Raw genomic sequence first — 22,802 nt, 5'->3', positions numbered from 1 at the left:
GTCTTTTTTTTTTTTTTTTTTTGACAGGCAGAGTGGACAGTGAGAGAGAGAGACAGAGAGAAAGGTCTTCCTTTGCCGTTGGTTCACCCTCCAATGGCTGCCGCGGCCAGCGCACCGCGCTGATCCGATGGCAGGGGCCAGGTACTTAACCTGGTCTCCCATGGGGTGCAGGGCCCAACCACTTGGGCCATCCTCCACTGCACTCCCTGGCCACAGCAGAGAGCTGGCCTGGAAGAGGGGCAACCGGGACAGAATCCGGCGCCCCGACCGGGACTAGAACCCGGTGTGCCGGCACCGCTAGGCGGAGGATTAGCCTAGTGAGCCGCGGCGCCGGCCTCTTTCTCTTTTTTTTTAAGATTTATTTATTTTACTTGAAAGTCAGAGTTACACAGAGAGAGGAGAGGCAGAGAGAGGAGAGGCAGAGAGAGGGAGAGAGAGAGAGAGAGGTCTTCCATCCGATGGTTTATTCCCCAATTGGCCACAATGGCTGGAGCTGCGCTGATCCGAAGCCAGGAGCCAGAAGCTTCTTTTGTGTCTCCCACGTGAGCGCAGGGGCCCAAGGACTTGCGCCATCTTCTACTGCTGTTCCAATCCACAGCAGAGAGTTGGATGGGAAGCGGAGCAGCCGTGTCTTGAACAGGTGCCCATATAGGATGCCGGCACTTCAGGCCAGGGCATTAACCTGCTGTGCCACAGCACCGGCCCCAAGCTCTTTAAAAAAAAAAAAAAAAAAAAAAAAAAGATTTATTTATTTATTTATTTATTTATATGGAAGTCAGAGTTAAAGAGACAGAGACACAGAGAGAGAGATCTTCCATCCACTGGTTCACTCCCCAGATGTCCACATTTGCTGGTGCTGGGCCAGGCTGAAGCCAGGAACCAGGAGATTCATCCGGGTCTCCCAAATGCTTGGGACATCTACTGTTTTGTGAGCCCATTACCGGGGAACAGGATCAGAAATGGAGCAGCCAGGACTTAAACTGGCGCCTATATGGGGTGCTGGGGTCGCAGGAGGTGGCTTTACCTGTTAACGCCACAAAGCCCTCCCCAAGCTAAGCTCTTGACTTGGGGTACTTTATTTAATCCACACAACAAAGATGGGAAATTATATCACTGCTTCAGATTTGAAGACTGGGGAACTGAGACTTCGGTCCCACAGCTCTGCGGTTACAATGCCAGTAAGTGACAGGGATGGGACTGGATCCCAGGTCTCCATGACTCCAACATGTGGCCTGGCAACCACATTACCAAGCTTTTCCTAAAAGATGGCTCTATGCTTACTGTTAGTTTTGGCTACACTCTCTCTTTGAGAAAGTCTGTTACAGTAGCATCTAGAAGTCTTTCTGCGTCAATCTTGATGTTGCTGGGGTTCATCATTTCCAACAGGAGCTATTTATTAAGTACCTACCAGCTACTACCTATTGCAGTAGGGAGGGGGTGGCCATCAGTTATGAAGGAATCTAGTGCCTTCCTCCTGTAGGGCTTCCAGGCAGGAATAAGGGATCAGCTACAACTTCTCTCTAGGATACATTGATATGCACTGCATTAGGAAATCTGCTCTTCAAATTAAAATACAAATGAATGAGGATTTTCTCATTGATTCCAAAATGATTCACTGTAGGGTTCCTTTAATTCAATCAGTGATATGTTAATTATTTGTTAGGTGTCTAGAGGAGTCAGATACTGATGATAAGACTGCATTTATAGCTGGCGCCGCGGCTCAATAGGCTAATCCTCCGCCTTGCGGCGCCAGCACACGGGGTTCTAGTCCCGGTCGGGGTGCCGGATTCTGTTCCGGTTGCCCCTCTTCCAGGCCAGCTCTCTGCTGTGGCCAGGGAGTGCAGTGGAGGATGGCCCAGGTGCTTGGGCCCTGCACCTGCATGGGAGACCAGGAGAAGCACCTGGCTCCTGGCTCCTGCCATCGGATCAGCGCGGTGCGCCGGCCGCAGCGCGCCAGCCGCGGCGGCCATTGGAGGGTGAACCAACGGCAAAGGAAGACCTTTCTCTCTGTCTCTCTCTCTCACTGTCCACTCTGCCTGTCAAAAAACAAACAAACAAACAAAAAAAAAAAAAAGAATGAAAGAAAAAAGAGAAGAGCTTATCTCATGAACAACTACAGAAAGTGCTTAACAAGTAATAAAATGCTGTTGTTAAACAGAGATTTCAGGGGGCCAGTTCTGTGGTGTAGTAGGTTAAACATCCGCCTGCAGCACGAGCATCCCATATGGGCTCTGGTTCGAGTCCCGGCTGCTCCACTTCCAATCCAGCTCTCTGCTGTGGCCTGGGAAAGCAGTGGAAAATGGCCCAAGTGCTTGGGCCCCTGCACCCACGTGGGAGACCTGGAAGAAGCTCCTGCCTCCAGGTTTTGGATCTGTGCAGCTCCGGCAGTTGCAGCCAGTTGGGGAGTGAATCAGTGGATAGAAGTCCTCTCTCTCTGTTTCTCTCTCTGTGTAACTCTGACTTTCAAATAAATAGATAAATCTTTTTTAAAATGATTTATTTACTTGAGAGGTAGAGTTACAAAGAGAGGGAGAGACAGAGAAAGAGATTTCCATCCACTGGTTCACTCCCCAGATGTCCACAATGGTTGGAGCTGGGCTGATCCAGAGTCAGGAACCAGGAGCTTCTTCCAGGTCTTCCACATGGGTGCAGGGGCCCAAGGACTTGGGCCATCTTCTACTGCCTTCCCAGGCCACAGCAGAGAGCTGGATTAGGAGTGGAGCAGCCAGGTCTAGAAAATGGCACCCACATGGGATGCCGGCACTGCAGGCGGTGGCTTTACCTGCTCCATCACAGGGCAGGCCCCAGAAATAAATCTTTAAAAAAAATGAAACAAACAAAAAAACCAGAGATTTCAGGAATTGAGGCGGTTACCATCTGGGTGTGTAAGGAATGTTGACAAAAGTGGGCAAACCTGGAACAGAGGTGTCTATGGGCTTCCTGTATTTCGCTCTTCTTGCTTTGGGAATGTTGAGTGACACCTGGCTGTCCATGTGGGCAGGCGGAAAGAGCCAGGATGGGAAGAGAGTGGGAAATGCCCGCCGTGGTTAGAGGAATGCCCTCGGGCCCACCTATCAGCTGAGGATGAGCGCAGCCAGAGGCAGTGCGCAAGGGCACAGTGATGAGCTCTCATTTGTCACGTGTCAGCTCGCGGAGGGGGCCTCAGGATCTGGTGTCTAACAAGTCCTAGAAACCAGAAAGAACAATCCGGCTCCCCCAACAGTGCCTCTTGCCCTTTCGCACGGGACTTTGTTTCAATTTTCCCCGCGGAGCTGTGACGAGCCAACAGTCAGCATCATCGATCCCATTTTATCCATGAGGAGGCCCGATTTGAGAAATGAAATGACCAGGCCCAAGGTCACTGAGCTGCCCAGTAACCGACCTGGGGCTTGAGTGCAACTCTTCCCTTTGGGTTCTGTGCGTTTTCCCCAATGAACTAAGCAGGCCATGTGTTCTGCAGAATCCATTTATTTCTGTTCTCCAGTGTGTGTGCATGCGTGCTAGACGCTTAAACATTTGTGTTTATGAGATAATTTCATATTCAGCTGCAGAAGCTAAAAGTGGCAGCCTTATGTCTCTTTCTGGCCCGCCGGGGCGCCAGGTTTGTCAGGCTGATATGCTAGATCTTGGGTGGTGTCAGGGGAAGACACCCACAGCCTTTGGTTAAAAGACTCTGAGACTTCAAGGACTGCGGCTGTCTGCGAGAGGCTGCTGTGCTCCGTGGGATGTGAGGCTGTAGACATTTCAATCAGGCGCTCCACGGAGGGTCCAGGGCTGCAGAACACAGTGTATCTCGGGACAGACGACGCAAGGACCCAAGTAGATGGACCCTCACCAGCACGTGAGCTCCTGGTGGATGACTCCTGGGTAAGGGTGCCTTTTCATCTCTCGTAATTTACATTCTGAGCTCTTACCTAGAATAAATCGTACTCTATCTAATTAGCCTGATAATCCACTTTGTTTAGAATGGAGAGGGGGAAATATGTTGATCTCCCTGTTAGCGGGATATGAAATGTGCCCAAAGCAGAATATTTTTTCTATCGTGAATAACATTAATCTCTACCGTTCTTAAAAATGAATAACTATTATTCTGTGCCTTAGTGTTACCCTTTATGGGTTTCCAGGTGACAATTTATTTCAGGAAGAATTCTCACCAGAAAATATTCTTTTTTTAAAGATTTATTTATTTGAGAGGCAGAGTTACAGAGAGAGGGAGAGAGGGGGAGGGTGGGGAAAAGGAAGGGAGATGGGAGAGAAAGAGAGAGAGAGAGAGAGAGAGAGAGAGAGAGGTCTTCCATCTGCTGGTTCACTCCCCAAATGGCCGCAATAGCCATAGTTGAGCTGATCCAAAGCCAGGAGCCAGGAGCTTCTTCCAGTTCTCCCAAGTGGGTGCAGGGGCCCAAGGACTTGGGACATCTTCTACTGCTTTCCCAGGCCATAACAGAGAAGTGGATTGGAAGTGGAGCGGCTGGGACTTGAACTGGCACCCATATGGGATGCTGGCCCCGCAGGTGGTGGCTTTACCCACTAAGCCACAGAGCTGGCCCCCAGAAAAAAAAAAGATTTTTAATTATTTATTTGGAAGTCGGAGTTACAGAGACAGAGACACAGAGAGATCTTCCATCCACTGGTTCACTCCTCAGTAAAGAAGTGGAAGCTGGGGTGTTGTGGTGGAGCAAGTAAAGCCACCACCTGATGGCCTCCCATATGGAGCACAAGTTCCAGTCGCAGCTGCTCCTCTTCTGATCCATTTCCCTGCTAACATGCCTGGGAGGCAGTGGAAGATGGCCCAAGTGCCTGGGCCCCTACCACCCACATGGGACAGATGGAGCTTCTGGCTCATAGCTTCAGCCTGGCCCAGCCCCCGCCATTGTGGCCATCTGGGGAGTGAACCAGTGAACAGAAAATCAATCTCTCTCTCTCTCTCTCTCTCTTCCTCCCTCTGTTGCTCTGCTTTTCAAAACAAACAAGGAAGAGAACAGAAAAAAAGACTTGGAAGTCCAATCTGCTCTGCTCAATGCTAAAAAACCTCCCCGGGACAGACTGATCTCCAGCTCCTGAATTCATGACTGCTCTCAAGGTTGAGTGATGCTTCCAGTGGGTTGTTGTCCACGCCAAGTCTTCGCTGCCATGCCACAGTCTTATTCTCCCCTTGACTGGCTTGTGCATCTCCATGTGGACAAGTGCACAAGCCGACAGCCACCCGTGCCCTCTGTCCAGGGAGACTGCGGCCTCCTTGAGATAACTTGGGAGGCTAGGAAACATGAGCCTGACAGAGCTCTTACATAGGAAATGATTATTCTTTGCCTACTGAGATTCTTACTTTAAAAAACCCAGAGGAAATTGTATTTTTAAATTTGTTTAACATTGATGTGCAATATTTACAATTACAAAATGATTCACAGTATAACAGAATGGAAAGAAATTTTTACTTGGGTATATAATTGTCTTTTCTTTCATATTAATTTATTCCTTTGATTAATATAATGTGTTCTCCACTTGGTCTTCTGAGATCATGTACAATAGTAACACATTTAGAATAATATTAATAAAAGATTATTTTGTATCACTCATAGGGAAAATCAAGCAGCATTTCTGTTCTTTATAAATGTTATGCAAGAGAGCATAATATAGTCCCCAGAATACTGTCTGTAATACCAGCTGTGTGTGTTCCTGGGGCTTGCAAAATATTCTTAGTGCCTGGTCCTTATTTGTGTGTGTATGTGTGTGTGTGCACGTGTGTGTGTTGGGTCACTCTCCTCTTGTCCTGTATGTGCATGTGTGTGTGTGTTGGGTCACTCTCCGCTTGTCCTTGTGTGTGTGTGCATGTGTGTGTGTGTGTATGTATGTATGCGTGCGTGTGTGTGTTGGGTTACTCTCCTCTTGTCCTGTGTGTGCATGTGTGTGTATGTTGGGTCACTTTCCGCTCGTCCGTGTGTGTGTGTGTGTGTGTGTGTGTGTGTGAGCGCACACACGTATGTGTTGGGTCACTCTCCTCTTGTCCTGTGTATGCATGTGTGTGTGTGCTGGGTCACTTTCCACTCGTCCTTGTGTGTGTGTGTGTGTGTGTGTGTGCGCACACGTGCGCGTGTGTTGTGTCCTTCTCCTCTCTTTGGGAGGTTGGGGCCATCATTTGGGAGAATGCATTGGTTGGTGTGACCACCCCACAAGGTAACCACGAAAGGCATCCAGCATGAATCTTCCACAGGAGTTCACACTGATGGCTCCCTCTCCTGGAAAACTTTTTTTTAAGAAATTAATTTATTTGAAAGTCAAAGAAAGACAGAGATTTTCCATCTGTGGGTTTGGTCCCCAGATGCTCACACTACCTGCCCAAATCCAGGACCCAGGAATTCCATCCCAATCTCCCACGGGTGCAAGGGCTCAAGTCCGTGAGCCACCAGCCCCTGCCTGCCGCGGTGTGCACCAGAAGGAAGCTGGGATTGACAGAGGAGGTGGGACGGAAACCCAGGCACTCCGGTGCGGGATGTGGGTGTCCAAAGGGACGCCTTGCCTGCAGTGCCAGGGCCCGGCCCTCGCCTCCTCAACCTCCTCCAGACGTCCACACAGTGGGCTCCTCCTCTTCATGCAGGCTGAAACCAATGTGCACCTTCTCTGGGAGGCTTCCCCTAACCCCAGCTACAAGAGCACCCCTGTCGTGATGTATGCCAGCCTTCTCTTGTTATTTTCCACAGCTTGTAATATTCTGTGTAAGAACCCTGGAGCTCCCGGATTCGATGAGACGAGGTTTAAAAATAACACCGATAAACGAGTATTTCTAAGTTGCTGTGATAGACACTAAAGTGTATCATTTAAGGAATGTTTTTAGTGTAAAGTTATCCCAAGGTTTATAATGCTCTGCCTTTCTTAAAGAATCCCATTGTGAATGACGGAGGGCATGCAAAATATGGCTAGGAGCAATGGCCTGTGTCTGTCACCTTGCAGAGGTGGGGAACCCTTTTCCTGCCAAGGGCCATGGGGTCATACAGAATTGTCTGCCTAAAAGTCAACCTGCTGTAGATTCCCTGACTCTCCAGTCCTGCGTGGGCTGCCTGGCAGGGCCAGGCCCAGTGACTCCGTGGTCATGACACAGCCCCTGGGCCAGCTGCGCCCCACTCCTACAAGGGAGCTAAACAGCAGGGGACATAACCGGTTACTAAGGTCATTGTGCTTTTTACTTGTGAACTCTTTATTTAGTGGAACATGGTGCCTTTGAATATAATGTAAATTAAAAAGATATTATCTCAGAAATTAAGAAGAAAGAGAGAAAGGAAGGAAGGAAGGAGGGAAGGGGGGAAGGAGGGAGGGAAAGAGGGAGGAAGGGGAAAGGAAAAAAGAAATGTCATTATATTCCTAGAATTGCATCTATGAACTACATTGAATCTATTCTCTTTGTACTAAGAGAATTGCTCTTTGTACATGAGAATTGCTAAGAAGTATGTTGTAGTAATTATCATGCATCTGCTGTGACCCTGAGAATCTAATGTGTTAATAAATTCCGTTTAAAAAAATTATTCTCAAAAAAACTATCATCCTCATTTTGTACTTTAAAAATTACAGGTAGGATGCTTAACTAAACTATGGTTTAGAAAGATAAGTGTGGGGGGCCAGCATTGTGGGGGAGCAGGTTAAGCTGTTGCCTGCAGTGCTGGCATGTCATAGGATGCTGGTTTGAGTTCCAGCTACCTGTTAATGGCCTGGGAAAGCAGCAGAAGATGGTCCAAGTCCTTGGGCCCCTGCACCCACGTGGGAGACCTGGAGGAAGCTCCTGGCTCCTGGCTTTGGCCTGGCCCAGTCCTAGTCGATGTGGCCATTTGGGAAGTGAACCAGCAGATGGAAGACTGCTCTCTCTCTCTCTCTCTTAACTTTGCCTTTTGAATAAATAAATCTCTTTTTTAAAGGAAACCTGTGTGTGTGTGTGTGCGTGTTTAAAGCAAGATAACAGTGTGCGGGGCAGGTGTTTGGCAGAGCATTTAAATCATCTGCATCCCCCATTGGGGTACCTGGGTTTGAGTCCTGGCTCCACTTCTGATCCATCATTCCTACACACCCTGGGAGACAGCAAGTAATGGCTCAAGTACTTGAGTCCCTGCCACCTGTACGGGAGACCTAGATGGAATTCTGGATAGAATTCAAACTCCTGGTTTCCGCCTGGCCCAGTCCCAGTTGTTGCAGGAATTTGGGGAGTGAACCCGTGGGTAGAGGATCTCTTGCTATCTGTCTCTAAATCTCTTCCTTTCAAATGAAATGAAAGTAAATAACAACTTTGAAAAAGAAAGACCAGCAGGGAGGCCTGTGCCTGGAGGAAGGCTGGGGTGCAGGCAGACACCTTATGAATAATAAAGGGACCATGGGGGCGGGCGCCAAGACACAATGGGTTAATCCTCTGCCTGCAGCGCCAGCATCCCATTTGGGTGCCAGTTCTAGTCCTGGTCGCTCCTCTTCCAGTGCAGCTCTCTGCTGTGGCCTGGGAAAGCAGTGGAGGATGGCCCAAGTCCTTGGGCCCCTGCACCCGCATGGGAGACCAGGAAAGAAGCTCCTGGCTCCTGGCTTTGGATTGGCGCAGCTCAAGCCGTTGCAGCCATTTGGGGAGTGAACCAACAGAAAGAAGACCTTTTTCTCTGTCTCTCCCTCTCTCTGTTAACTCTACCCCTCAAATAAATAAAATCTTTAAAAAATAATAATAAAGGGGCCTAGCAAATTGGGGGTGGGGCCCATGCACTAGTGTGTCCAGATGTGTAGCCAGCAATCAGAACCCCTGGCCCACCAAGGCTCCAGGCTGCCCACTCCTGAGAACTGTGAGTGACCAGGGTGGCAGTCGGCAGTCCCTGCTGTCCCCAGGCTGCCAGGCGGGCGGCACCAGAGTCTCCCTCAGCTCAGACCCGATGGGGGAGAGCTCAGGATCCTCCACCCTATGGTGGTTTCTGGAACTAGTCTAGCCAACGTCACCGCAGTGTCCAATGAGCCCGAGGGTGCCACGGGGTACCTTCAGAACTCCCAGGCTTGCTGGGCTCCTGTCTCATTTCCGGGTGGTTCTTCAGCCGCCCCCCTGGATCCGGGATCCTGGATCCAAACCCTAGGCCCCTCTTGTTTAGCTCCTGCTCTCTCTTCTTCATACACTCAAGGCCTTGCTCCCCACATCCCAGGCCACCAGCTGGGTGCTGCTCCAAACTGGCTGAGCCACTCAGAAGCACCGCGGAGGCTCCCTCTGCCGGGTCCCCCACAGGTCGCTCTCCTCCAACGCGGGTCCCTCCAGGACGTGTTTGGCCGTTTCTTTGATTCATGGTGAAATAAACTCTACCTCTTTGGCAAGAGGCCATGCAAACTCATTTGGCAAGGGGCCTGAATGCAGCGGGGTTGGGGGAGGAGGTGAAGAAGGGAGCCGTTCACGCACTCCATCAGCCCAGATGGGAAGCGAGTAAAGGAAATACTGATGAAGCATTTCTGGGAAAGAAGCGGGAACTGGGGGAACCTGGGCTTTGGAGGGGGTAGAACTTGCTGCGCAGTGAACTGAAGGCAGGTCTGTAGCAGGCTGCCGGGGAGCGTCCGGAAGTTCAGCGATTCAGACGCAACTTGATGAAGGCGTGTGCGTTCCTGAGCAAGGTTAGTAACCGCAACCCCAGAGTTGCGCTCCCGCGCCTGGATCAGGGCCGAGAGTGGGCTCAGCGAAGATGACTGCCAAGCTTGGCGAGGCCCCCTTGCAAAGCTGCATTCTCCCAGGAAGCGAGGCAGAGGGCCTGCGGCTGGAGGACCTGAGGCCAGCTGTCCTGGAGTCTCTCTGGGCTTGGGTGCACTGGGGACCTGCTAGTCACCGTGGAGCCTGTGGCACGGGAGCCTCGAGCCCCAGATTCTCCTCTTCTCTGGGGTGCGAGTGGATTGGGACCCCTGCCCTTGGACACATCACTAAGAGGCTCCCGCAGCACCTGCTCTATCCGCATGATCAGCTTCCCTCCCACAGTGAGCCGTGAGCCTCCTGGTGAGACGGCAGCATCAAAGGATGGTGTGGAAGGGCTGGCGCTGTGGTGTAGCAGGTAAAGGCGCTGCCTGCAGTGCCAGCATCCCATATGTGCATCGGTTCAAGTCCCAGCTGCTCCTCTTCTGATCCAACTCTCTGCTGTGGACTGGGAAAGCAGTAGAAGATGGCCCAAGTCCTTGGACCCCTGCACTCGCGTGGGAGACCTGGAGGAAGCTCCTGGCTCCTGGCTTTGGATCAGCCCAGCCCCGACCATTGCAGTTATTTGAGGAGTGAACCAGTGGATGGAAGATACCTCTCTCTGTCTCTCTCTCTACCTTCCAAACATAAATAAATAAATTTTAAAAATTAAAAAATTTAAAAAAGGGGATGATGTGGAGTCTTGAGATCTTAGTAACTCAATGGACCACAGCCCCTGGCTGACCCGCACGGGACACGCAACCTCAATGAGACATTAACCGCTCAGCACTAGGACTGGTTTCTGTATTAGAGCAGAACCTGGTCCGTGGTAACTTCTCCAAGGACTTTCTCCATGAATGCACCCCTGTGAATTCTCAAGAGACTATTTTTTCATCACTGAGAGAGGGAGAGCGTTTCTGGCCTGACCTCCCTCCGCTCACGGAAGGGACTGGGCAGACTCCAGGGGCCAGAGAAGAGGGCCCCGGGTCTCGGCCTCCTGCTCGGGAGCAGGCGCTGTGTGGGACGCCGTACCCGCCATCCATCTTCAGCACCGTGCGGCCCGCGTCACTTTGTGTTCATACGGCAGATGAGGAAGAAGAGTTTAAAAAGCTTAAATCACCTGCCCGAGTATCACACCACTGGTGAACGTCACAGTGAGGCCCAGAAGTCTCCGTGGCTTCAAAACCTACGCTGTTTCCCTGTAGCATAAACAGACAAGGAAGGAGCTCTTAACTCCTTGTCACTTGTTAGTACTTTCCTCCTGCCCATAATCCCTTAGGATAATTTTGAGTGAGATCAGTCTACTACGCAAGGCTATTATTCCTAGAATTATTTTACTCTTTCATTTCACCCACATTTGTTGCTGCTGACCTTTTGACACCGAGGTGCTACAAATCCGTGTGTTTGTTTAAACTCCAACCAAACACGCTTAACGTTTATTTTAAGTCACCGTATCCTCACCAGGGTCTCTGGACATCCACACCTCCACAATGGCGGCAGGTTTTTAGAAGTGCAGCAGAGATGGAGAACGAGATGCAGAGGGAACTGGTTTGTCTGTGCAGAAGGGGGCCGTGAAAGCTGGCGTGGGTGCACAGAGGCAACCTGGGATGCAGGCTGTCCCCAGCGGCCGTCTCCACGACCCTTCGCCAGGGACCACGCGTCTACGGCACGGAGAGCCCAGTGGGTACCCCCCCAAGCCTCCACCCTGGCCTCACGAAGTCACTGTGCAAATCAACGACTCTTCCTCTGCGGGCAGACAGGCCGGTGCCCCCGGCTGTGCGGGCCAGGCCGGCCACTCCACTGCCCGCCTTTTCCGACTCGGGACGTGACTTCCCGATGGAGAGCCAGGGTTTTTCTCAAGTGTAACAATATTAATTATCAAGTCACTTTAAAACACGTGTGATGTATGTGTGCATTTATTTCACAGGAATGGTATAAAGATTAAATACTTAATGAATCCATTTTTCATATCAAGGATATATTTGCTCTACGCCTAAATATATCTCTCCCTTCTGTTTCTCGTGAGAAATATAGCTATCTTTATTATGTAATCAGTAATATATCATTCCTTCTAAGCAGGATCTAATTTTAGCCACATGATGAATGGCCCAGGAATGTATTCCACTGCCCTCTGCAGAAAGGAATATATATCAGACCTGCTCAGGTGTGTGTCATTGCTTTCTACCGGGAGCTTTCGGCTCCCCAAGTGGCAGCCTGGCTTCAACGGGCGGAGAGCCCCGAGCGCCGGCTCTGCTTTGGCTTGTACAGACACGGGGAGGAAATGGACATGTGTGAACAATCACCGGGTCCGCTCGCGCAGCCAATGGGCTCCGGGGCTCCTCGGCACCTGACTTTGCTGCACCAGCTCGTAAAGGACCGATTGGGTTTTTGCTTCCATTCATTTATGTGCAGGCTCTCTTTGTGTAGGATCACACTCAAGTCCCCCCACCCCCGCCTCCCCGCCCCGCTGCCTGCTCCTATTTTCCCCCCATTTTGTCTTTTTTTTTTTTTTTTTTTTTGACAGGCAGAGTGGACAGTGAGAAAGGTCTTCCCTTGCCGTTGGTTCACCCTCCAATGGCCGCCGCGGCCGGTGCACTGCGGCCGGCACACCGCACTGATCCAATGGCAGGAGCCAGGTACTTCTCCTGGTCTCCCATGGGGTGCAGGGCCCAAGTACTTGGGCCATCCTCCACTGCACTAGCTGGCCTGGAAGAGGGGCAACCGGGACAGAATCCGGCGCCCCGACCGGGACTAGAACCCGGTGTGCCGGCGCCGCAAGGCGGAGGATTAGCCTAGTGAGCTGCGGCGCCAGCCCCATTTTGTCTTTAAACAAAGATATCTCCTTAAAATGCAGGCATCATTTCAGTTTGACTAGCACCACCAGGAGTGAGCAACTCTGTCTCCTAAGCTTGCAAGGAGAAAGCATGCCTTTTTTCTCATGCTGAGAGTGTTGGAGTTACCTCCCCGCCTTCACAGCACCTTACATCTCGATAACCTTTTAATGTTAAAACTATCTGGAATTTGTTCGGAATGATCTGCCGGAGAGTCAAAGCTACGCTTTGTTCCTGTCTTGCAGAGGTGAAAATTGAGACTCAGAGAGACGAAATGACCACGCAAGTTCTAGAATGTGGCCTGGTGAGGGTCAGAACTGAAGTCTCAGTATCGGATTACTGCCCATGGTTAATTTATCATGACATCTTTATGAAATGGAAGATAAAAATGAGAGGTGTTTGTTTCTGCAACAATTTTGTATGTGAAACTGGAGCGGCTCCCAACAAATGAGCCAGTCTCTTGCCCTCCACCTTGACCATGGTTGGCTTTGTCTGTATTTATTACTGTAGAGGATGCTGTTGTGCCCGTCTCCTTCCCCATCACCCTCACCTCTTTAGCCTGCCTGACTTCAAATGCCCCTGTGTGTCTTTGCCCGAGGGCGGCTGTCTCTGGCTGCCAAGGCCTGATTTGCCGGCTGTGATAGCTTTAAAATATGTTCACAAATTCCCCGACACTCCCCTTCCCCTCCTCTCCAATGTGGGCCAGGCTTCATGACTTGACTTGCTTCTAGCAAATGGAATGTGCTGGAAATGACAGCGTGACTAGCCAGAGTAGGCCATAAAGGGCCCTTTGGACTCTCTCTCTCTCTCTCTCCCCCTCTCCCTCTCTCTCCCCCCTCCCTCCCTCTCTCTCTCTCTCTCTCTCTTGGATCGCTCACTATGGTGCGGGCCATACGCCTTGTTCTAAGGATGCTCAAGCAGTCAAGTGGAGAGGGTGATCAGGTGAAGAGTTGAGGCCTCCAACCAATAGGAGCCCTGACTGTCCACCTGCACGAGCAGATCTTCTTAGAAGCAAATCCTCCAACCCCCATCAAGTCCTCAGACAGCTGAAACCACACTGATCTCTCCGTGGTAAGCCTGCAAGGAAGCCCAAGCCAGAACCAACCAGCTCTCTCTCCTGACTCTCACAAACTGCATGAGAAAATATTTATTGTTGAATTAATCACTAAATGTTGAGACAAGAGGTTGCACGGGAAGATATGAAGTCATCCACGTGACAGGGCTACCAGCGCTGATAGATTATCTCAGGGGAGCACCCCTCAACCAAAAGCATAGAGAAGTTTGCAGAAATACAGCAGCTCCCTCAGTCAGGGGGGAGAGCTGGACTCCCAGGGCCTCCCTGAATGGTTTGGGTTCCAGTTTCCCAGAACAGTCACTGGATTGATAGCACCCTTTGCTGGCCACCTTCCAACCCCTAACTTCTTCACAGCCTTACTGGGGTTTTCTTTACCTCCTGTACTAGTTACTTCCTCTCAAGTCCTTGTCTCAAAATTTCCTTTTTTTACAGGAGACAAAATGCAAGCTAAATGAATTCCAGGTGATCATTGGCAGCTACCAAGCAGTTCAACACCGTTAATCTGAGCTTATGCAAAAACAAATAAATAACAAACTCCACACATATACAAATTTTAGTACAAATACCTGGTTTCTCATTCTAATACAACTTCAAGTTCAAAACCAAGAAAGGAGAATCCAGCCTATGAAAGAAGACCCTCAAGGCGACAGTGCTAAGTGTGAGGTGAACTGAAAACGTCCACATGAGAGTGCGGATGGGAGAGAGGCCTGGACAGCGGAAGGTTCCAGGGGCCTGGGAGATGCCCTCTTCCTAAATGTGAGCCAGACTTCACTGCGGGACGCTTCCACCGCACTGTGTGGTGGGAGGACTGTGGCGCTTGCATGTGTGCGTGATGCTGCAGAGTGCGTGAGACCCATGGACTATTCTGTGGCTGTTACTCATCAGGATAAGAAGGAAGGAAGGAAGGAGGGAGGAGGGAGAGAGAGAGGGAGGAATGGGAGAAGAAGAAGATTGGAGGGAGGGAGCAGAGAGGGAAGCAGACCATAATGATATGGAGCCAACAGAAAGAACAGAAGGGAGGATTTACATCTTAAGAACAGAAGGACAATGATCTAAAAAAGACTATAAAAGAAGCATGTTTAAAACATTTATCAACCTGAAGAACTAAATAGAAATCACATAAAATTATTTGAAAAACAGCAGGCAGATTTGGGGAAAGATGTGAAAAATGAAAAAAATGAGTTGATATAAAATCTTCAATAGAACCATTGGATGGTAGAATAGATTTGACAGATGAGAGAATAGATGAAGTGGAAGTCAGAACTAAGGAAATCACCCTGAATACAACACAAAAGAGAAAGAGTTAAAAATATTAAAATTGATCAAATGAGAAAGTCCTACAAATATCCATCTATTAAGAATTATAAAACAGAAAAAAAAGACAGGGTCAGAGGGAGATAATAGTTAAGTGTTTCCACTAAGACTTGGATCCTCAAGTTAAATAAACATATGAGGTTCCATTATACATAATGAAAAACAAACACACTTTTAAACACAGTAGTTCCGCTAAGAATATCAACTTTTAAAACCACTGGAGTGGAAGAGAAAGCAAAGCTTTTGAGAGTGAGAATAAAATACAGTCAATTTCAGACATCAAAAGGTTACTTTGGCAAGTATTACAACAAGATGTGCTTTTGCAAAAAGGAAAATTATCATCAAGAGAAGCAGGATGCAGCAAAGATTTTAAAGTAGATTAAGGTGGTAGTAAAATAAACCTCAAAAGTACAGTTAAAAATAACTCATTTATGAGTATTTAAAAATAGGGTAAAGATAGGCAACAGATTACAGTTGGACCTTATATTATGTAGAAGGAGATGATACTGATTAATTCTAGAATTTACATGTGAACATCAATCTAAAGGCAGCCATGAAAGAATCTAAGTAGGATGCATAATTTACAGATAGGGAAAAATTTTTAAAAAGTGAACTGTAACGTTACCCACCAAATCATGGCTGTAAGTATTCTCTAGGGAGAGAAGAGGTGATTGTGACCAGGAAGGGGTCAAGGCAAAGGAAACTTCAACTTCATCTGAAATCGTGTACATTTCCTAAAAAAAGTAGGAAAAGAAGCCAATAGCATATACCTTGCATGCTCTTATCCTCTGCCTATGGGATATGGCACAGGCTTCCCACTGCTATCCAAGATCACTCTTAACCTGGTTCTCCACCTCTCAGCCCACTTTGCCCCTTCTCCTCCCCAAACCTAATTTCTATTCTTGTCAGGCAGTCTGCTTTAGAATTCATGTGTTTGTTGTCCAAATCCTGCCCATTGTCAAAGTCCCTTCTTCCCATCTCCCAGCACTGACAATAGCAAATATAACTATTTGTAGCACATGGCACATTTTTTAAAAAAGATTTTTATTTATTTATTTGACAGGTAGAATTACAGACAGTGAGAGACAGAAAGAAAGGTCTTCCATCCATTGGTTCACTCCCCAAATGGCTGCAATGGACAGAGCTGCACCGATTGGAAGCCAGGAGCCAAGTGCTTGTTCCTGGTCTCCCATGTAGGTGCAGGGGCCCAAGGACTTGGGCCAACTTCTACTGCTTTCCCAGGCCACAGCAGAGAGCTAGACTGGAAGAGGAGCAGCTGGGACTAGAACCGGTGCTCACATGGGATGCTGGAGGATTAACCTACTGCACCACAGTGCTGGCCCTGGCATATTTTATAATGTCTTACATTTTAGATTTACTTTTTAAAATTTTACTTCATTTATTTAAATTTGAGAGGTAGAGTTACAGACAGAGGGAGAGACAAACGCCTTCTATCCGCTAGTTCACTCTCCAAATGGCCACAACGGCTGGAGCTGGGTCAGGCTGAAGCCAGGAGCCAGGAGCCAGGGGTTTCTTCTGGGTCTCCCACATGGGTGCAGGGGCCCAAGGACTTGGGCCATCTTCCACTGCTTTCCCAGGCCATAGAAGAGAGCTGGATCAGAAGTGGAGCAGCTGGGGGACAAACCAGCGCCCATATGGGATGGTGGCAACTGCATACAGAGGCTTAGCCCACTATGCCACAGCACCAGCCCAATATACTTTATATTTTATTTCCAATTACCTTATTTTAGTCAACATATTTTCTTTAAAAGATTCTAGAATGCCAGTGTTTATTAGAATCTGCCATCTTTCAGAACATGTTCCACAACTAAGTACATAGTAAACGCTACTAAATGCTCCGAATATATTTGTTTAATTGAAAGCAGTCCCACAGGTAAGCAAGTCAAGGAGAAGACACTGGACAGACAGAATGTTGACCATTTTTTGATGGATAAATAAATAAATAGATGATATTATACATCACAAGATTATTCATTGATCTCATCAGTGGAGGATGGATCCGAGTTTCAGAAAATGTTTGTTGGCGACACAGACTTTGGTGTAAGACAGACGTGTTTTGAGTGTCAGGTTAGCCACATTCCCACTCGCCATGTGATTGTGAACAATCAAACTTACTGTGTTTGAGTTTCATGGAAAACATATACCTGTGCCCTTGAAACACCTGGCACAGTACATGGGTCGGAGGAAAAGCACCAGTAGAGGCAAGCTGGGGTTGTTCTTAGCTGAAACAGGCCAATGCCAAGCCCTGTAGAGATAAGCCAGGTCTTTGGCAATCCGTGATGGAATTACGTTTGTCTGCCCTCCAGAAGTTACGAGCAGGTGTGTCAGCTGTGCCAGCCGTTGACGCGCTGGCATGAAGACGCACATAATCTCCTGCAGGAGCTGTAAGAGCCACTGCGCCCTGCCGTACAGACTGCGGAAGCACACGTGGAGATGGGTCCTGGGCGACCATGCTGAGGTGGGCCTCCCACAACCCCAAGTGGCTGCATGAAATAAATGAGAAACACACTTTTATTCTCTTGAGCACCTGGAAATTTTGAGGCTTTTTCCTGCAGCAAAACCTAGCTCATCCTGACTAGTTTAACACCTTTTTTTTTTTTTCCAAATTATCCAGAACCATGTCTTAAGAACTCACTTGATCTTAAAAAAAATATATTCTGGTGCACCTTGCCGTCTCAGGCCTTGTTAGGTGCAAAATACTAGAGATACCCCAGTGATGTGGGGGATTTGCTGGACTGGAAAGGGCAAAGTTAGGAAAGCTGTGGGAAATACAATTGTGATCTGGTTCCATTTAGGGCAGGTAGAATTGACCATGGCCACTAAGAAGCCTTTGAAGGTATCGCCACAGCCATGCAGCGCTTGCCCAGTTGGTTGTAGTTTTATTACACTTTCTATTTGCTTCTTAATTTTATTACAATTATATTTTACTACACTTTTTCTTTTAATGCCTCCCATCTTCCGTGCATCAGGCTGAACCTGCTTAATTTGGAGCAGGTCCCTTCACTCTCACACATCTCTCAGGTGGGAGCCTCTATGTCATCTTCATATACAGAAACTTGGCAATGGCCGGAGATGTGTAGCCACCCAAGATCTCAGGGCCAGCACGGCAGCTTCAAAGTTCTGTGTGAATGCAACCTGCCTGATTTCAGAGGCTTCTCCCCAGCCTTCTCCCCTCGTTTCAGTAGAATGCCATGGAGCCCTGACCCCCAGAAAGGCTACATCATGTTTCCGGAAAGTCTGCTTTTAAAAGGCCGGGAAACATGTGTGACATTTTGGAAATTTTTCTATCAAAAAAAAAAAAAAAAAAGATTACATTTTAACAAGTACTGGTGCTTCAAAGGGTATGCGGCTTGGGTTATCAGAAGAACCACATGTGGGAAGCAGCTCTCAAATTGCCAGATAAATGGGAAGGCCTTGAATTGCAGTGACCTTAGAAATGCAACAGAAGTGATAAATAGAAAATCTAGCAAGCTCTTTGATGTAAAACAAGGGATCTGTATTCTTTAACTGGGTAACCTCTTTTTTTCTTTTTATTGTGTTTGCCCAACAGAAAAAGTCGCTTGCCACTGGGTTCTTTAAGTGGCCAGAAAGTTTGAAGGATGCAGGAGGCCGAAGGCGGGAAGGAAGATGACGCTCATTCTGCCGCCGTCCAAATGGTTGCAGAGGGCCCCAGGCTCCCTAGTTGTTTCCTTATGAGAAGGATGGCTGCCGACACGCGGGGGTCTTTCCCTGGATGGAAGAGCAGAGAGCCGCGAAGCTGGGAGCTGCGGGGGTCGCCCGCACTGGGAGACGCGCGCGCGAGGACATCGCTTAGAGGATGCCTGCATCTTGCTCTTGTCTGCCAGAGCGACGTCTCTGGGGCTCCAGGAGCCTCCGTTTACCCTGGGTCCCGCGCACAAAGTGTCATTGGCCCTGGAAGCTTGCTGCTTGCTTGCATTTCTGCACGGCCACGCAACAGGTCGGTGAACACATGTGTCGCAGAGCCGCAGCGCTGTTGTTTCAAGGCGGTGGGAGATCCAGTCCTCCAGGAGGCTTGCTAAGGAGATAGGCTTCCCCCATCAGCCCCGGCGCCGTGCATCCACAGCCCGTCGCAGGCCTTCGGCTATGCCAGAAGGGGGTGACTGCGAATGCTGACCGTGAGGCTACTTCTGACAATTCCTAATGTAATCCATATACTCCCCGTACATTCTGGCTACACGATTTATGAGGTATAACAAGGGGAGAGAAGTGAAGCTGGGATATAATTGTGACTGATGTGAAACAGACATGTAGAATGAATGGCCTTACAACATTTTCTTTGAAGTTTGCTAAAAGCAGTAAAGTGATATTCACTCTAAGTGAAACCTGCTGCTACAGATACCCACTGGCTTGGGAGCATTTTCTTTTGACTTCATTTCTTGAATTTTAATTTGCCACTTGAAGTTTTTGAAAATTTTTCTTTAGACGTGGGGTGGAAGAGAAAGGGAATCAAGATTGTAGCGCACTTACTATGTGCTTGTCCCACGCTGGGCACTTGCAGTCAGGGATGACTTAGAAGACACAGTAGGCGCAGAGCCTAGAGCTCACGAAAATGCTAGCATTTCAGCTTCTTTTAAACTCAGGTAAAAACTAAAGTAATAAAAATAGTCGTAATCAATACCATAAACTGTAAAATATAATAAATGATGATAAAATGAATATAACACGGAATCCCACTTGCATTGGTTTTGGTTTTTAATACTGTTATGTAGGGGAAGGGACCCACAAAACAAAACACCAAAGACCCACAGAAGTCACAGTGCGGCCCTGCTTCCTATACATTGTCTCATTTAATTCTCCAGAGTAATTTCAAAAGCCCGGAAGACAAGGGGAAAGCAAGCCTTCAAAGACTTAAGAACTTTTCCTAGGAGCTTATAATTAGGAATTGATAGAGTTGGGGCTCACGGCTGCTGGCTAGCTCTTTCCACTGAAGAAGAGCTTAATGGACATGCAATTCTACATTGGAACACCTGGTGCTAAGAATGAAAGAACACCACTTGTACATTTGATACCCAAGAAATGAACGGAAAATCAATTCTGAGGTTGGCATATATTTTTACATCAAATATAAGAATGTGTCTAGAAATATATGTAAGCCAGATGTCCCCAAGTTTATCAACTTCAAGGTCAGGATTCCCTTTAAAACTCAGATAGCACACTAAGCCCCCTCCTTCAGCAGCACAGGAAGTCCGGGCTCCATCCAGTGCCTGTGGCCTTCCTTATCTTTCTCTTGGGGCCTCTGCAGACCACTTGCATGTCCCCATATCTAGTCCTGCCTAGCATTCTTAGACTCAGCGGGCTGCCTTGCACCAGATGTTGAAAGTTAATGTTCAGCCGGCTCTAGCCTGCCGCAGCGTTCCCTACACACAGATGCAGGCCGCACCATTCATTCCCCAAAGCGCAGCTGAGATGGGGTGAAGACTCCCAGCCAGGTTTTACCAAAGTTTTTGGGGCATCAGCACTATACTGCATTGGGACCCTCAGTCCCATTTTGTCCCGAACAAGGGGATTTCCCAGAAACTCAGTTTTGAAGCTAGGACAGTCCTAGACAGACTGGGAGAAGTTATTCGCCCTTGAACCCATAGCCCCGAGGTGACTTCGCCTTGGGCTTGGTCTTGACTATCAGCCTGCTTCGGTTTGGCTGACTGGTTCACCCTGATCCCCACAACCTCCAAGCATGCTCCTTCCTCTGATTTCAGACCCCAGTTGGCCTGAGAGAGAATGAAAGGAAGAAATCCCCCCCACCCCGTGGTAATCAGCAGCAGAAACCCCTCTCCGCTTGCTAGGGAAGCCCTGTGTTTCTCCGTCATCTCGTCGTTCAACCTGATGGCTCGGACAAGACAATCCCGGAAGGCCCCGCTCAGAGCTGTTCAGTATAAAACACCATGCATGGGACCCTACAAACGCAAAACAAGTATGTTCTGGACTAAACCCAAGGCAATCACCTCTCCAGGCTCTTGGTCTGCTAGGTGACAGGGAGATTGGGTCCTCATCTTCATCACTCGCTATCTCTTGGGAGTGATGTTTAGGTTACAACACAATGCAACTCCTAGAATTGGAAAGTATTTTTTCAAGTAAAGAGTGTGTCTGACTTCATTTTCCATCACTATAATAGAGCACCAGAGACTGGGCCATTTATGCTGAGAACAGGTTGATTTGGGCTCACTTCTGGAGGCTGGATAGTCCTACACCAGGAGGCCGGCTTCTGCTCCACTTGGATCGAGGACCTCACAGTGGAAGGACAAGTGGCACATGTGGAACAGGAGATGGGGCTGAGCTCCTGCGATAGTGAACTCATTCCCATGAGGAAAACATTAAATCCAAGAACGCGGGCTCTACCCAAACACCTCCCACTCGGTCCCATCTCTCAACACGGCTGCCTTCAAGAATTAGCCTCAACATGAGTATTGATGAGGCCAAACCATAGCCAAACCACAGCACAACGTAAACCCAGATTTCCAGGGAAAAGCAGTTTATAGCTCTCCAGGGGCACTGTTCTGCTTAAAGAGGTGACATCTGCGGCCGACCAGAGTGCTGAGCTCCTCAATGTGAAGAATCCACTTTGGCTACTGTGCTGAGCCAGGAACTCCGCCACAAGCAATGGGCAGGTGTACGTCCCAGGCAGGCTGGTGACTAAAACAGCCTTCTGGTTGGTTCTCCCACGAGAAAAAGGAATGGTGCTTTCCAAATGCCAATTCTAACGTTTACCCAAGAAGTCAGCAATGTTTGCGACTTCAAAATGATGGATTCTTAATTCTGAAAATGTAGAAATTAGGCCCATTCTGTGTGAAATCAGATATCTGGAGCTTATACAATTCGTAACAATAGAACTAAGTGCCATGTAAGTTGACTATACCTTTTAAACTTTCCTTATTTTTAATTTTTTGCAAGACAGCAAGAGACAGATAGATCTTCCACCTTCTGGTTCACTCTGCAAATTCTGCAAGACCCAGGGCTGGGCCAGGTTGAAGCCAGGAGGCAGGAATTCAATTTGGGTCTCCCACGTGGCTGACAGAGAACCAAGGGCTGGAGCCATCACCTGCTGCCTCTCATGGTGCACATTAGCAGGAAGCCCGAATTGGAAACAGAGTGGGACTCCACCCCAGGCACTCTGATGTGGGATGCGGATATCCTAAGCAACAACTTAATGCTACACCACGTGCTTGCCCTGTGTTGACAATGTTTATTACAAAACTAAGAGGTCATCTTCTGCGAAGTGATCAGAAATTTAAATTTCTGAGAAGGAAAGAGAAAGCAGTAAAACAAGACAAGATCAGGACAAGAAGACTGATTCCAGGGAGGTTTACACTGGGAAGGGAAGATGGTAGGGCATCAGGGTCACGGGATGCCTACCTCCAGAGTGCATGGCATTGATTGTACTGTTTACATTTAAATAATCATCATCATACCTTCCTTATAGCCTAGCATCACTAGTGTCACCCGTTTCAGCATTTTACCCCAAGGTTATATACAGGGAGATGTTGAAGTTGAAATTAACAGGCAAACAGGCAAAAAGTGATAATTTTCTTATCACTCTACCTAGTAAATGTCACTTTTCCCTTGTTTTCTTTATGAGTAATCTCAAGAAATAGAAGATAACATAGATATTCAACCAAAATGTCAAGTGGATCTAAGAACGTTGTTGTGCTGCGACCTGGATAGAGCCTAGCAACACATGAATCTAAGGCTCAAGGGAGCGTGGGGTCAGAAATCAAGACAGTACAGCTAGTTTTTGCTTTAAAAAGTCAGAACTCTGGGTCGGGCAGTTAAGATGCTGCCTGGGACACCTATATCCAAGGTGGAAGTGTGTGGGTTTGAGTCCTGACTCTGCTTCCATTCCAGCTTCCTATGTGGGAGTCCTGCATGGGGTTCCTGGCTCCTGGCTTCACCC

The 22,802-nt window shown here is 48.4% G+C and overlaps 1 long non-coding RNA gene across 1 annotated transcript; it reads left to right on the top strand.

Annotated features, from left to right (window-relative positions):
- The first annotated feature begins 2,612 nt into the window (after positions 1–2,612).
- LOC138846799 (uncharacterized) lies at positions 2,613–5,688 on the top strand. Its single transcript, XR_011384331.1, has 2 exons — positions 2,613–3,867; positions 4,972–5,688. It is a non-coding gene; the product is annotated as an uncharacterized lncRNA (long non-coding RNA).
- Positions 5,689–22,802: the final 17,114 nt, after the last annotated feature.

This window comes from Oryctolagus cuniculus, chromosome 18, assembly GCF_964237555.1.
Source record: "Oryctolagus cuniculus chromosome 18, mOryCun1.1, whole genome shotgun sequence".
NCBI lineage: Eukaryota > Metazoa > Chordata > Mammalia > Lagomorpha > Leporidae > Oryctolagus > Oryctolagus cuniculus.
Note: the sequence above shows the minus strand (reverse complement) of the source record. Positions and strands in the feature narration are given on the sequence as shown.